We start from the raw sequence: 13,731 nt of genomic DNA, 5'->3' as shown, positions 1-13,731 counted from the left end.
AATGGGATTTTTTTTGTTTTTCATCTTCTTTGATAGCTCAGGAGCATTTGTCACAGTTGAAAGCAGTGAAGAACAAAGGTTGTTTTTTTAAAGTGACAAGCTCATTTCATTCACTTATGAAAAATAATCTGCCAGATACTCAAGTCAGAATAACTATAGTTTGTCAGTTAGTCTTTCAAGTAAAAATGGAGTTCCATGACAAAATCAGCTAGTTCAGTTTGCAACTCAACTAACCAGTTGTTTTTATTTTTGAGATAACCATCATACTTTTGTATACAGAGTGCTTTATGCATACTTCCTATTTTGTCACACAGATTATTAACACCTGCACTCAAAAGTTGATATTTAATAAAATTAGTAATTTTCACTGCTTAATCAGGTAAAATTTGATTTTTTTCTTTCTTCAAGCATGTGATGGGGAAAAGTACAATGACCATTAGTAGGCTGATGCCACTGCCTTGATTTGTGTGCCAGTACACCTGCAGTTTTACTTACCATTGCTTTTGCACCATCGGTGAAATTGTCCACAAAGAAAAAACAAAGGCAAATAATGACTATTATTTTGCAAGTTGTTTTGACTTTGTGAAACCTTGGAAAGGGACCAATATGGACCACAATTTGAAAATCGTCATTTTAGATTAATCAGGACTGACCCCAAAACTGATAAACAGAATCACATTCCCTAAAAGATAGATCATAGAAAAAAAAAAGTGGGTTTCTGTTAGCATCGAAGAGGAACAGAATCAGTGTTCATAGCCAGCCAAGTATCTCTTCATCGAAGAAAAAAAAACAGGTATAGTGGAGTAATTGAAAGGAAAATGGTGTAAGGGGAGGTTTGATCAGAAAGTAGAATTTCAAATTAGTGCAGGGGTGTCCAATCTTTTGGCTTCCCTGGGCCACATGGGAAGAAGAATTGTCTTCAGTCACACATAAAATACACTAACACTAAGACAGCAGATGAGCTACAACAAATCACAAAAAATAATGTTTTAAGAAAGTTTACAAATTTGTGTTGGGCTACATTCAAAACCACCCTGGGTTGCATGCAGCCCATGGACCATGGGTTGGACAAGCTTGAATTAAGGTAAGTTTCTGCTGTTTATAAGGTCAAGGGTGCAACTGCTGAAGTAGGTGGCTGTGTGGAGGAGAAGGTCATTAGAAATTAGGAGGTCAGGCTGGGCGCGTTGGCTCACGCCTGCAATCCCAGCACTTTGGGAGGCCAAGGCAGGTGGATCAGAAGACCAGGAGATCGAGACCATCCTGACTAACACGGTGAAACCCCGTTTCTACTAAAAATACAAAAAATTAGCCCGGCATGGTGGTGGGCACCTGTCGTCCCAGCTACTCGCAGGAGAATGGCATGAACCCGGGAGGCGGAGCTTGCAGTGAGCCAAGATCGCACCACTGCTCTCCAGCCTGGGCGACAGAGCGAGACTCCGTCTCAAAAAAAAAAAAAAAAAAAAAAGAAAAAGAAAAGAAATTAGGAGGTCAAGGGAGAGAATGGCCAGGTTAATGGGTGGATTGACCATGTGGATACTGAAGTCCCCCAGAATGATGGCAGCAGGGCTTACAGTACACAGCAAGACTAAAAGCCACTTGCTAAACTCTCCAGTGAATACAGAGGAGTGGCCAGGAGTTCAGTAGATAACAAGGACCAAGATGGGGAAGCATTATCATAGCCAAACAGCATGTAACTCAAAGGAAGGAGTAACGGTTTGAAAGTGGCATTCCCCAGTGTGGAAGACACCAACCCCACCTCCCAGACTATGGAAGGTAGGGTGCTGAGAGATTAAGTAGCTACCATTGAACGGGGTTACAAAGGAAATGGTGTTCTCAGAGGAAAATCAGATTTCCACTAATGTAAGGAGGTGGAAAAATGCTCACGAAAGGTGTTGAGGATATAAAGGTGTGTGATAGTTATATAGCAGCCATTCCAGAAAAGGCATGATAGAAGTTTTTGGTTGCTGGCAGAAGAGTGGAACTTCAAGTAATAGGAGAAGCAGAGAATTAGGGCAAGAAGCATGATTGGGAGATGGAGTAATATATAACTAGGGGAGCTTAAGCTATCCTAGATTTTGTCCTGACAGCCTCTGGGAGGAGCAGACTCAGGCCTCTAGAATAACAGCTAAGGTTTGAAACAGCAACAACAACAATCATTTCAAAGCTGCAAGAGAAACTGACCCAATAGTCCCATAGATCGTTTTATTTTTTATTTTATTATTTTATAAACAGAAATTGAGCCTTCTGATCTCAAAGCATAAAACTTATTATTTGTTTTATCCCAGTTACTTCCTCAGGAGATGACCTTCAGGCCTCTCAGGAAAAGTATCAAGAACTGAAACTCATCAGATAAGCACATCCAGATAATGAGATGTGGGCCTCCTCATTCCTCGTGATTGCTTCCTTGCTCCTCCTTAGTTCCTACTTTCTTATACGTTGTTACATTTTTTCCCTGTGATGTAAACCCCTAGTTTTAGTGGGTCAGGGAGATGGGTTTGAGACTGAGCTCCCATGTTCTTGACTGCAGCACCCAAAATTAAAGCCTTCTTCCTTGGCAATAATTGTTATGTCAATGATTGACTTTCTGTGCTATGGAAAACAGGAGCTAGACCAAACCCCTGGTGTTTCAGTAACACAAGCATTTTCTATATCTTTTTTTTTTTTTTTTTCCCCGAGACGGAGTTTCACTCTGTCGCCCAGGCTGGAGTGCAGTGCCGCAATCTCGGCTCACTGCAAGCTTCGCCTCCCAGGTTCACGCCATTCTCCTGCCTCAGCCTCCCGAGTAGCTGGGACTACAGGTGCCTGCCACCACGCCTGGCTAATTTTTTGTATTTGTTAGTAGAGACGGGGTTTCACCATGTCAGCCAGGATGGTCTCTATCTCCTGACCTCGTGATCCGCCTGCCTCGGCCTCCCAAAGTGCTGGGATTACAGGCGTGGGCCACCACGCCCAGTCAGCATTTTCTATATCTTAAGAAGTATGGAACTGTACACTTCTTTGAGGCAGATGTGCCTTTGTTCTGAAAAAGAAAAAAAAAAAAAATGCCTGAAGTGTTCTGCACAAGGGGACAGGCAGTCATGGACTATCACTGCTAAGCTTATACAGTTAAGCAAGTTTAAGCATGCCAGCTTAAAAGTACCACTGGTAGTGAAAGGAGCTGGGCACATTCCTCAGCCCCAGGCTCAAAAATCCCTGAGCCTAGTACAAACACATCCCATCCTCCCATCCCACCACATACCACCATATATCTCTCAAACTCCCTGAGCCCAGTACAAACACCACCTGGAAAGTCTCCGATAAGGGGACAGCCGTTCAAGGTTACTGAAAGTGCGGGAGCCAAAAGAATTTCTTTGTTCCCCTGCAACTTTCGGGCTATAAAAAGCAAACGCTCGCATTGTTCAGGGCCCTCTTGTATACTGTGGAATGGAGGGACCAAGTTCGAACTTGTAGTAAAGATCCTTGCCGCTTGGCTTTGACACTGGACTCTGGTGGTCTTCTTTGGGGATCAAACGGTCTTGGCATAACAGTAGACCCAGTACAGTGGCTTACACCTGTAATCCCAAGCAGGAGGCAGGGAGGCCAAGGTGGGTGGATTGCTTGAAGCCAGGAGTTTGAGGCCAGCCTGGGCAACAAAGGGAGACCCCCATCTCTACAAAAAATAAAAAATTAAGTCGGGCGCAGTGGCTCATGCCTGTAATCCCAGCACTTTGGGAGGCCGAGGCAGGTGGATCACAAGGTCAGGAGTTCGATACCAGCCTGACCAACATGATGAAACCCCATCTCTACTAAAAATACAAAAATTAGCTGGGCATGGTGGCGCATGCCTGTAATCCCTTCTACTCAGGAGACTGAGGCAAGAAAATCGCTTTCCTGCGAGGTAGAGGTTGCAGTGAGCTGAGATCGCGCCACTACACTCCAGCCTGGGCGACAGAATGAGACTCTGTCTCAAAATAAAAAGGAAAAAGAAATAAAAAAATAAAAAATTAGCCAGATGTCATGGTATGTGCTTTAGTCCCAGCTACTTGGAAGACTGAGGTGGGTTGGAAGGCTGAGGCAGGTCGGAAGGTTGAGGTAGGAGGATCCCTTGAATCTAGGAGTTCAAGGCAGCAGTGAGCTATGATCATGCCACTCCACTCCAGCCTGGGAGACAGAATAAGATCGTGTCTCTAAAAGAAAAAATAATAATAATAAAGTACCACTGGTGAAAGTGTATTCTGGTGACATAATCTTGTGTAACTTAGTTTTTTACTGGTTTTTTATTTGGGGGTTTTACTTCAAAGACTGGGAACTTGTTTGGGTGTGCGTAACCAGCTTAAACTAGAATTGGTTTTTTAAAATGTAGTTTAGGTATTTCAAATGCTGAATTTCATGTATTTAGGAAAGTTACTGATTCTAAATATGTATCTAGATGCTGGTGTTACTCCAAATGCTAACGTTAAAAATGTGTTTTGAAGAGTTATACAGAGAACATCAACATTTATATAATCACCCCTATTTTTCAAATAAGGAAACTGAAGCTACAAGAGACAAACTGGCCCAAGGTCACATACAGCTAGTAAGTGTCAAAATGAAGTTTTAACCCAGGTGTGAAGGCCTCTTATCCATGCTCTTAACCACTGCACTGCAGTAGAGTATACCTACCTCTTGCAGTGGACATTTGGGAAAATACTTACAACTGGATTATAGAGCTGGTCACTTTTGAAGTACAAAATCACATGGTCTGAAGTGGAGTGTAATTACATACAAGCTACATCTTAAGTATATGTTATTGCAGAATCTTCCCTTGCTGTGGCTTGCTCACCCCAATCATTGAAATCATCTGTGCCTCTGTGAGGACATATTCCCAGAAGTGCTGTGACGCACATGCTTTCCTTAAAAACTGTGGTTTGGCCAGGCGCAGTGGCTCATGCCTGTAATCCTAGCACTTTGGGAGGCTGAGGTGGGCGGATCACCTGAGGTCAGGAGTTCAAGACTAATCCTGGCCAACATAGTGAAGCCCCATCTCTACTAAAATACAAAAATTAGCTGGGTATGGTGGCGGGTGCCTGTAATTCCAGCTACTTGGGAGGCTGAGGCAGGAGAATTGCTCGAACCCAGGAGGCGGAGGTTGCAGTGAGCAGAAATGGCGCCATTGCACTCCAGCCTGGTCAAAAAAAGCAAAAGTCCGTCTCAAAAACAAAACAAAACCAAACAAAAAACAAACTTGTGGGTTTTTTTCTAGGTATATTATTAGTTCAGTCTGCCTTCCAAGTTTGGCCATGAAGAAAGTAGGTAAGTAGGTGAGTGTAATAAGTTATACATCTTGGATGCTTAATGAAATTTCAGTGTTGCCCTTTGGCATATTCCCTCAACAGGGTGTTTCAAAAGTCTCAGTCCAGTTTTTTTTTTTTTTTTTTTGAGACAGAGTCTCGCTCTGTCACCCAGGCTGGAGTACAGTGGTGCGATCTCGGCTCACTGAAAGCTCCGTCTCCTGGGTTCACGCCATTCTCCTGCCTCAGCCTCCCGAGTAGCTGGGACTACAGGCGCCCGCCACCACGCCCAGCTAATTTTTTCTGTGTTTTTAGTAGAGATGGGATTTCGCTATGTTAGCCAGGATGGTCTCGATCTCCTGACCTTGTAATCCGCCTGCCTCTGCCTCCCAAAGTGTTGGGATCACAGACATGAGCCACTGCGCCCGGCCTCAGTCCAGTTTTAAGTTTTAAATATGTTTCATTGAGCACCTACCAGATTACTAGATAGAAAATTCCAGGCCGGGCACAGTGGCTCACGCCTGTAATCCCAGCACTTTGGGAGGCCGAGGCGGGTGGATCACCTGAGGTCGGGAGTTCGAGACCAGCCTGACCAACATGGAGAAATCCCGTCTCTACTAAAAATACAAAATTAGCTGAGCCTGGTGGCACATGCCTATAATCCCAGCTACTAGGGAGGCTGAGGCAGGAGAATTGCTTGAACCTGGGAGGCGGAGGATGCAGTGAGCCGAGATCGTGCCATTGCACTCCAGCCTGGGCAACAAGGGTGAAACTCCGCCTCAAAAAAAAAAAAAAAAAAGAAAATTCCAGATGAACCTGGTGGGCCTGCCATTTATGAGAGAAGCCAAAGAGCCAAGTATGAAGGATAGGGCCACAGGAAGTACAGACTTTGGAAAGGAACAGAGTGGAAGAGTGGAGACAGTGGGATAGTACAAAGCTACTCAGGGCACGATGTGGGATCTCCCCCACAATCCTTAAGAATTGCAGTAAAATTGCCAAATTTAGAAAATGCTGATTGTATCTGGATTTCTTGTGGAAAATAGCAAAACTTATCAGGGTTTGGTACAGGACAGGGTGAAAATAGCATGCACAAATGTCTAAGAGCGTGGAGACACCTAGTATGAAGTACAGCTTGGAAATCCCTGGAGGATGCTGAGATATAAGCGGCAATTGAGGGTGACCTAAGACAGTATCTGGGCTACAACATCATTAGATAAGATGGACTGCCTTGATTTTTTGTTTTGTTTTGTTTTTGTTTCCCCTTGATAGTTTTTCTTTTCTTTTTTTTTTTTTTTTTGAGACGGAGTCTCACTCTGTCGCCCAGGCTGGAGTGCAGTGGTGCGATCTTAGCTCACTGCAACCTCCCCCTCCTGGGTTCAAGCAATTCTCCTGCCTCAGCCTCCCGAGTAGCTGGGACTGCAGGCACACACCACCATGCCTGGCTAATTTTTGTATTTTTAGTAGAGACAGGGTTTCACCATGTTGGCCAGGCTCGTCTCAATCTCCTGACCTCGTGATCTGCCCACCTCAGCCTCCCAAAGTGCTGGGATTACAGGCGTGAGCCACTGCCTGGCCTCCCCTTGATAGTTTTTCTTAAAGACGTTATTGTTTTAGAGCAGTTTTAGGTTCATAGCAAAACTGAGAGGAAGGTACAAAGATATCCCATTTAGCCCCTGCCCCCACACATGCACAGCCTCCCCGATTATCAACAGCCTCTTGAATTTTTAAAACAAAGTTGACTAATCTCAGTGGCCATGGCCTTTATTTCATTCTTCATCAAGTCCCAGCTTCTTCATAATATAAACATATATATGAGTGCCTTCTGTGTTCTAGTCACTTTAAAGACATGCATTATTTCCTCTACTCAGGCTACCTTATGAAGGAAAGTTTCACAGATGAAGGATCTGAGCTCAGAGAATTTCTTTTCTTCCTAGATGGAGTCTCGCTCTGTCCCCCTGGCTGGAGTACAGTGCCATGATCTTGGCTCACTGCAACCTCCACCTCGTGGCTCAAGCAATTTTCTTGCCTCAGCCTCCCGTGTAGCTGGGATCACAGGTGTGTGCCACCACACCTGGCTAATTTTTTGTATTTTTAGTAGACAAGAGGTTTGCCATGTTGCCTAGGCTTGAGCTCAGAGAATTTAAGCAACTTATGCCAGTTTCCGCAGCTCATGACTCTCTGTTTCTTCCAGTGAACCACACTGCCTCACATGCCTCATTCCATGGTTATTTTCTATATTCACAAGGAATTCCTGACTTTTATTTCTTTCCCCTTAATACTATGCCCAAGACTGTCTCCTTGTCTTGGTCAACTTTCTCTAGCATGGTGAATAGATAGCCTTATGTAACAGTGTTGTAACCTGACAGGTGCAGAGTACAGGTGCCCTGGTTGCTACTACAGAAGGTGAAAAACTATCCTTAGCTCTGCCCACAGGCTCAGTAAGTCACAGGGCTCTTGACATCCCTGAGGCCACTCCAAGCTCTGGAGCATGGAAAATGCTCCCACTATTTAAAGAATAAAACAAAGTCATTCATACATAGTGTTGACATCTAGCAGGCAATTCAAGGGTTCTTGATTAACTGGTAATTTAGTCATTTTTATTTAACTTATATGGGTCATGGGGTAGGAGTGATGAGAAATACAGGACAGTTTCTCTGTGGTTTGATTCTATAAACTTGCACAAGGAATCAAGACAGAAGAAAGGCTAGTTCCAGGACCTTGAACAGAAATTTTTGGCCAGGCCTGTCACAAACTCATTCTAGCGCAGCAACTTCACTGTATGAAGTGAATTTCAAGGTCCAGGAAGAAGAAAGGTACAGCTAGTTAGTGCAACAGTGGAAATCAGTTCCTACTTTTGCAAAAAGTGCTCTAGGGAATTAAAACGGGTCTCTATTGTCTGCTTTGCCACTGAATGACTGCAATTATTATTCCTGTTCCTTAATTTTTTTCCAAAATGAGCTATGGCAAGAAAGAACAGGAGAGGAACTCTGGGCAAAGGCTACCAAAATGGACTGGCAATGCAACATGTCTGAACATCCAGAATTAAAGGTGTGGTTTTTAATACCTTTTTATGGCTGGATTGACCATGCGTCTGGATTGTCAGCTAATGAGAAGGCAGCTGAAGCCTTGTTGGCGTTCCCTGTTTTAGCCACATCTTTTGGTCTCCAGCCCTTGCCTCAACGTAATGGGAGAACTAGGCAATATTCCCCACTCCTCTCATAAGGCCCCTCTCAAACTCACCTCAGCTAAAAAGAGCACACCTATATAAAGGCTATGAACAGTAGGCTCTCACTGAGTCCTAATCCCAAGACTGCCAGTGCCAATGCCTAGCGGACTCTGCATCTTTCCTGAAGTAACTAACATAGGCTTTACCAAAGGGGAGACCATTCACCCTTTTTGTTTGTTTGTTTGTTTGTTTTGAGACAAAGTCTTGCTCTGTTGCCCAGGCTGGAGGGCAGTGGTGTGATCTTGGCTCACTGCAACCTCCCCCTCCTGGGTTCAAGCAATTCTTCTGCCTCAGCCTCCTGAGTAGCTGGGACTACAGGTGCTCACCACCACACCTGCCTAATTTTTTTTTTTTTTGTATTTTTAGTCGAGACGGGGTTTCACCACGTTGGCCAGGCTGGTCTCAAACTCCTGACCTCAACTGATCCACCCACCTCGGCCTCCCAAAGTGCTGGGATTACAGGTGTGAGCTACCTGCCCCGCCCCATTCACTCTTTAACAAATATTTCCTGATGGATGACTCTGTGCGTGGCACGAGACTAGCACATAAGGATGGATACAGAGTTGAACAATGACTGCCCTCAATAAGTTTCCAGTCAACTAGGTGAGGCACGGAGTAAACAGACAATTTCACCTTTGCATCCCCTGGGCCTCACATTGTGCTTGCTATATTGTAGGTGCTTATGTTGGTGGATAAGACCAACTCCAGCTCTTACTACTTAAGAGGCAAACAGGAAAACAATGACAGTTGGCCGGGCACCATGGCTCACGCCTGTAATCCCAGCACTTTGGGAGGCTGAGGTGGGCGGATCATGAGGTCAGGAGTTCAAGACCAGTCTAACCAATATGGTGAAACCCCGTCTCTACTAAAAACACAAAATTTAGCCAGGTGCAGTGGCGCACACCTGTAGTCTCAGCTACTCGGGAGGCTGAGGCAGGAGAATCACTTGAACCTGGGAGATGGAGGTTGCAGTGAGCCGAGATTGCACCACTGCACTCCAGCCTGGGCGACAGAGCGAGACTCCATCAAAAGGAAAGAAAGAAAGAGAGAAAGAGAGAAAGAAGGAAGGAAGGAAGGAGGGAAGGAAGGAAGGAGAAAGAAAGGAGGGAAGGAGGGAAGGGAGGAAGAAAGGAAGGAAGGAAGGAAGGAAAGAAGGAAAGAAAGAAAACAATGACAGCACAGTGTTTAAGTGCGATGAAAGAGGTCTGCCCAGGGAGCTGGGAGAACTCTGGAGAGAGGGATCTAGTGGGAGCACTGGTTGAATAAAGCCACTGTGGCACTAAGAAATTTCTGAAACATCACCAATTAGTTGAGACAGTAAAGGTCCCTGTTTTAACACTTTGACTTCAGATGGTAAATGATATTATCTTCAAGTCACCTAGTTCCTGCAACCAGTTCTAAGAGCTTGGGGCGAAGACAAGGAAATTCCAGGGGAAGGTTTTGCATATACTAGCTGCAGGCACAATTGTAAGGGAAGTTTGGCCCTGCTGGAGCCTCCTTCCAAGCTCTGTTCCACAGTTTTGATTTCTCCTTATCTGAAAGGCCTCTCCCAGAAAGAATCCTAAACTAATCCATTCTGATACGTGAATGACTGGTAATGTCATTGACATTATCTCCCAGATGACAGTGTTTCCCAGATTTGCCTGAGGATAAGAATCACCTGGTCTCATTCCTAACTGTACTTTTAATCTTGTCTTTCTCCTGGAAATTGGTATTCAGTATGTCTGGGATAGGTCTTGGAATGTTTTTAACAAGGTCTCCAGGTAATTTTTTTTTTTTTTTTTGAGACAGAGTTTTTTGCTTTTGTCACCCAGGCTGGAGTGCAGTGGCACAATCTCAGCTCACTGCAACCTCCGCCTCCCGGGTTCAAGTGATTCTCATGCCTCAGCCTCCCGAGTAGCTGGGATTAGAGGCACCTGCCACCATGCCTGGCTAATTTTTGTATTCTTAGTAGAGATGGGGTTTCGCCATGCTGGTCAGGCTGGTCTCGAACTCCTGACCCCAAGTGATCAGCCTGCCTCAGCCTCCCAAATTCTTGGGATTACAGGCGTGAACCACCGTGCCCAGGCAGGCTCCAGGTAATTCTTAACCTCGGGCAAATTTGGGAAACCATGATCTAAAGCATTATCCATAGTCATTTGCAATAAAGCCTTTGATTCCCACAAGTGGCATCTCAAACACACATATCTAAGTAATACAGTGTCAAGATTATTAAAAACATAATAATAAAACAGAACTTATGTTTGAAGAACATCTTGTGGTTTACATTATTACTGGTCCCTGGCCTGTTAAGAACTAGACTGAACAGCAGGAGTTGAGCCATGGATGGGCAAGCATTATAGCTGAGCTCTGCCTCCTGTCAGATCAATGGGGGCATTAGATTCTCATAGGAATGCGAACTGTATTGTGAACTGCGCATGGGATGGATCTAGGTTGCACGTTCCTTATGAGAATCTAATGCCTGATGATCTGAGGTGGAGCAGTTCCATCCCAAAACCATCCCCCACCCCCATCCATGGAAAAATTTGCTTCCACAAAACCAGTCACTGGTGCCAAAAAAGGTTGGGGACCACTGACCTATTCCATATACATTACCGCATTAGAACCTCCTAAGAGCCTGGTAAACTGTGTAGGCCAAAGATTCTTGTCTCCATTTTAGGAATGAGGAAACCCTGCCAGAGTGTAACTTGTGATATAACTGGAAAGAAAGCAAATGTATCATAAATGACGCAAGAACAACACAAAACAAGATGCCCACTTTTGCAAAAGAAGAAATCTTCCAATTTATAAGATCTGAAGAGACATCAAGTCCAAGGGTAGTCTAAAGCAAATAGGAGTCAAAAGGTGGGAGATGTGTCTCCTTTTGGAAATTCAGTTGTTTTTCATGGCACCATACAATTTTTCTATACTGGATTCTTTGTTGTTGTTGTTGTTTTGTTTTGTTTTTTTGAGACGGAGTCTCACTCTGTCGCCCGGGCTGGAGTGCAATGGCAGGATATCGGCTCACTGCAACCTCTGCCTCCCAGGTTCAAGCAATTATCCTCCCTCAGCCTCCCGAGTAGCTGGGATTATAGGCACCCGCCACCAGGCCTGGCTAATTTTTGTATTTTTAGTAGAGACAGGGTTTCACCATGTTGGCCAGCTGGTCTTGAACTCCTGACCTTAGGGGATCTGCTCACCTGGGCCTCCCAAAGTGCTGGGATTACAGGCGTCAGCCACTGTGCCTGGCCTTCTATACTGGATTCTTATGTGAGCTGTACCAGTTACATTTTCCACAACCACATATTATACCACAAACCAGTCTGACCTGCAAGGCAAGTACAAGCATTGGTCCTTTTGTAATGCCCTGCTGCCTAACCAGTTTGTATTTGCAAAAGCGACACGTGGCCAGGTTAAGTTGGAGATGTCCTAGGGAAGGGTGGATGGTTGTTGTATGAGGCCTTGCCTAGGGTCCTTTCTGGGCCTACTTAGGGCTTCAGATGCAACGGAGATGAAAGATTTTATTTCATCAAATGGTATTAACGTCATTTCTGGATCAGGCCTTGTGCTGGCAGCCTGAAGAATTCATAGTCTAGGTAGGAGAGAAAGGAAGATATACATGTGGCTAGTGATTACCTAAGTTAAGATGAATTGTAAAGCAGAATAAGCAACATTCTATGGTGATGGAGCAGGAGTTAATAGTTCTCATGGAAGATCCTGGAAGGTTAGTGGAGGAAGGAGCATTTCCACTGGGCCTTGAAAGATAAGTAGGTATTCCAAAGACAGAGAAGGGCATTATAAATTGAGGAAATCTGTGAACAACGTTATCAGAGGCATGAGCTTAAGGAAGATCTACTGGCAGCCTAGGTGGGGCAACTGGGGAAAATTCTTTGGGCCTTTTTCTTATGGAGAGGGGATCGGTCAACACTTCACCTTACTCTTCCTCTAAACATCAATACAATTATACTCCAAGGGGCCTACGGAAGTTACTGATAGTGTGGCCTCCTTTCAAGGGAGAGTATTTGAGGTAGCCAGTGCTGGTTGAGTTGTCCCAGACCCTGCTGTCTTCCACGGATAGCCAAATGTATTGGGCTAGAGTATAGGATACATCAGAAGAGGATTGCAGTACTTTCTTTGGCAGCACATATACTAAAAAAAGGAACAACACAGAGAAGATTAGCATGGGCCCCTGCACAAGGATGACAAACAGATTCATGAAGCATTCCACATTTTTTTAAAAAAAGAAGAGGTTGCAGAGATCCTGAGCAAAAAGAACAAAGCTGGAGGCATCACACTGCCTTACTTCAAAATACACTTTGGTTACAAAGCCATAGTAACCAAAACAGTATGCTGCCAGCATAAATACAGACCTGTAGACCAATGGAACAGAATAGAGAACCCTGGAAAAAGTCCACGCATTTACAGCCAATTCATTTTTGAAAAAAGGTCCCAAGAACATACCTTGGGGAAAGAACAGCCTCTTCAATAAATGGTGCTGGGAAAACTGGATAACCATATGCAGAAGAATGAAACTAGACCCCTCTCTCTCACCACACACAAAAATCAAATCAAAATAAAGACTTAAATCTAAGACCGGAAACTATGAAACCACTAGAAAAACATATTGGAGGCTGGGTGTGGTGGCTCACGCCTGTAATCCCTGCACTTTGGGAGGCTGAGGCGGGTGGATCCCTTGAGGTCAGGAGTTCAAGACCAGCCTGATCAACATGGTGAAACCCCATCTCTATTTAAAAAAAAAATACAAAAATTAGCCGGGTGTGGTGACGGGTGCCTGTAATCCCAGCTACTTGGGAGGCTGAGGCGGGAGAATTGCTTCAACCTGGGAGGTGGAAGTTGCAGTGAGCTGAGATCACGCCATTGCACTCCAGCCTGGGCAACAGAGCAAGACTCTGTCTCAAAAAAACAAAACAAAACAAAACAACAAAAAAAACCATATTGGAGAAATGCTTCAAGGCAAAGATTTTTTTGAGTAAGATTGCAAAAGCACAGGCAACAAAAGCAAAAATAGATAAATGGATTACATCAAGCTTAAGAGCTTCTGTACAGCAAAGGAAACATTCAACAAAGTGAAGAGACAATCTACAGAATGGGAGAAAATATTTCTACCCATTCATCAACCTCTCTTCAATGCCCCCCTTCTCCCCTCCCCTTCCCAGCCTCTAATAACTACCAATCTACTCTCTATCTTTATGAGATCCACATTTTACACCCACAATGAGTGAGAGCATTGACTATTTGTCTTTCTGTCCTTGGCTG

General features: G+C 44.4%; 1 non-coding gene across 1 annotated transcript; it reads left to right on the top strand.

Annotated features, from left to right (window-relative positions):
- The first annotated feature begins 12,579 nt into the window (after nucleotides 1-12,579).
- On the top strand, nucleotides 12,580-12,688 carry LOC112616663. The gene has a single exon (XR_003117703.1). It is a non-coding gene; the product is annotated as a U6 spliceosomal RNA (small nuclear RNA).
- The last annotated feature ends 1,043 nt before the right edge of the window (nucleotides 12,689-13,731 follow it).

Source organism: Theropithecus gelada, chromosome X (genome assembly GCF_003255815.1).
Source record: "Theropithecus gelada isolate Dixy chromosome X, Tgel_1.0, whole genome shotgun sequence".
Classification (NCBI taxonomy): Eukaryota; Metazoa; Chordata; class Mammalia; order Primates; family Cercopithecidae; genus Theropithecus; species Theropithecus gelada.
The sequence above is the reverse complement of the archived record's forward strand: the minus strand, read 5'-3'. Positions and strand labels throughout refer to the sequence as shown.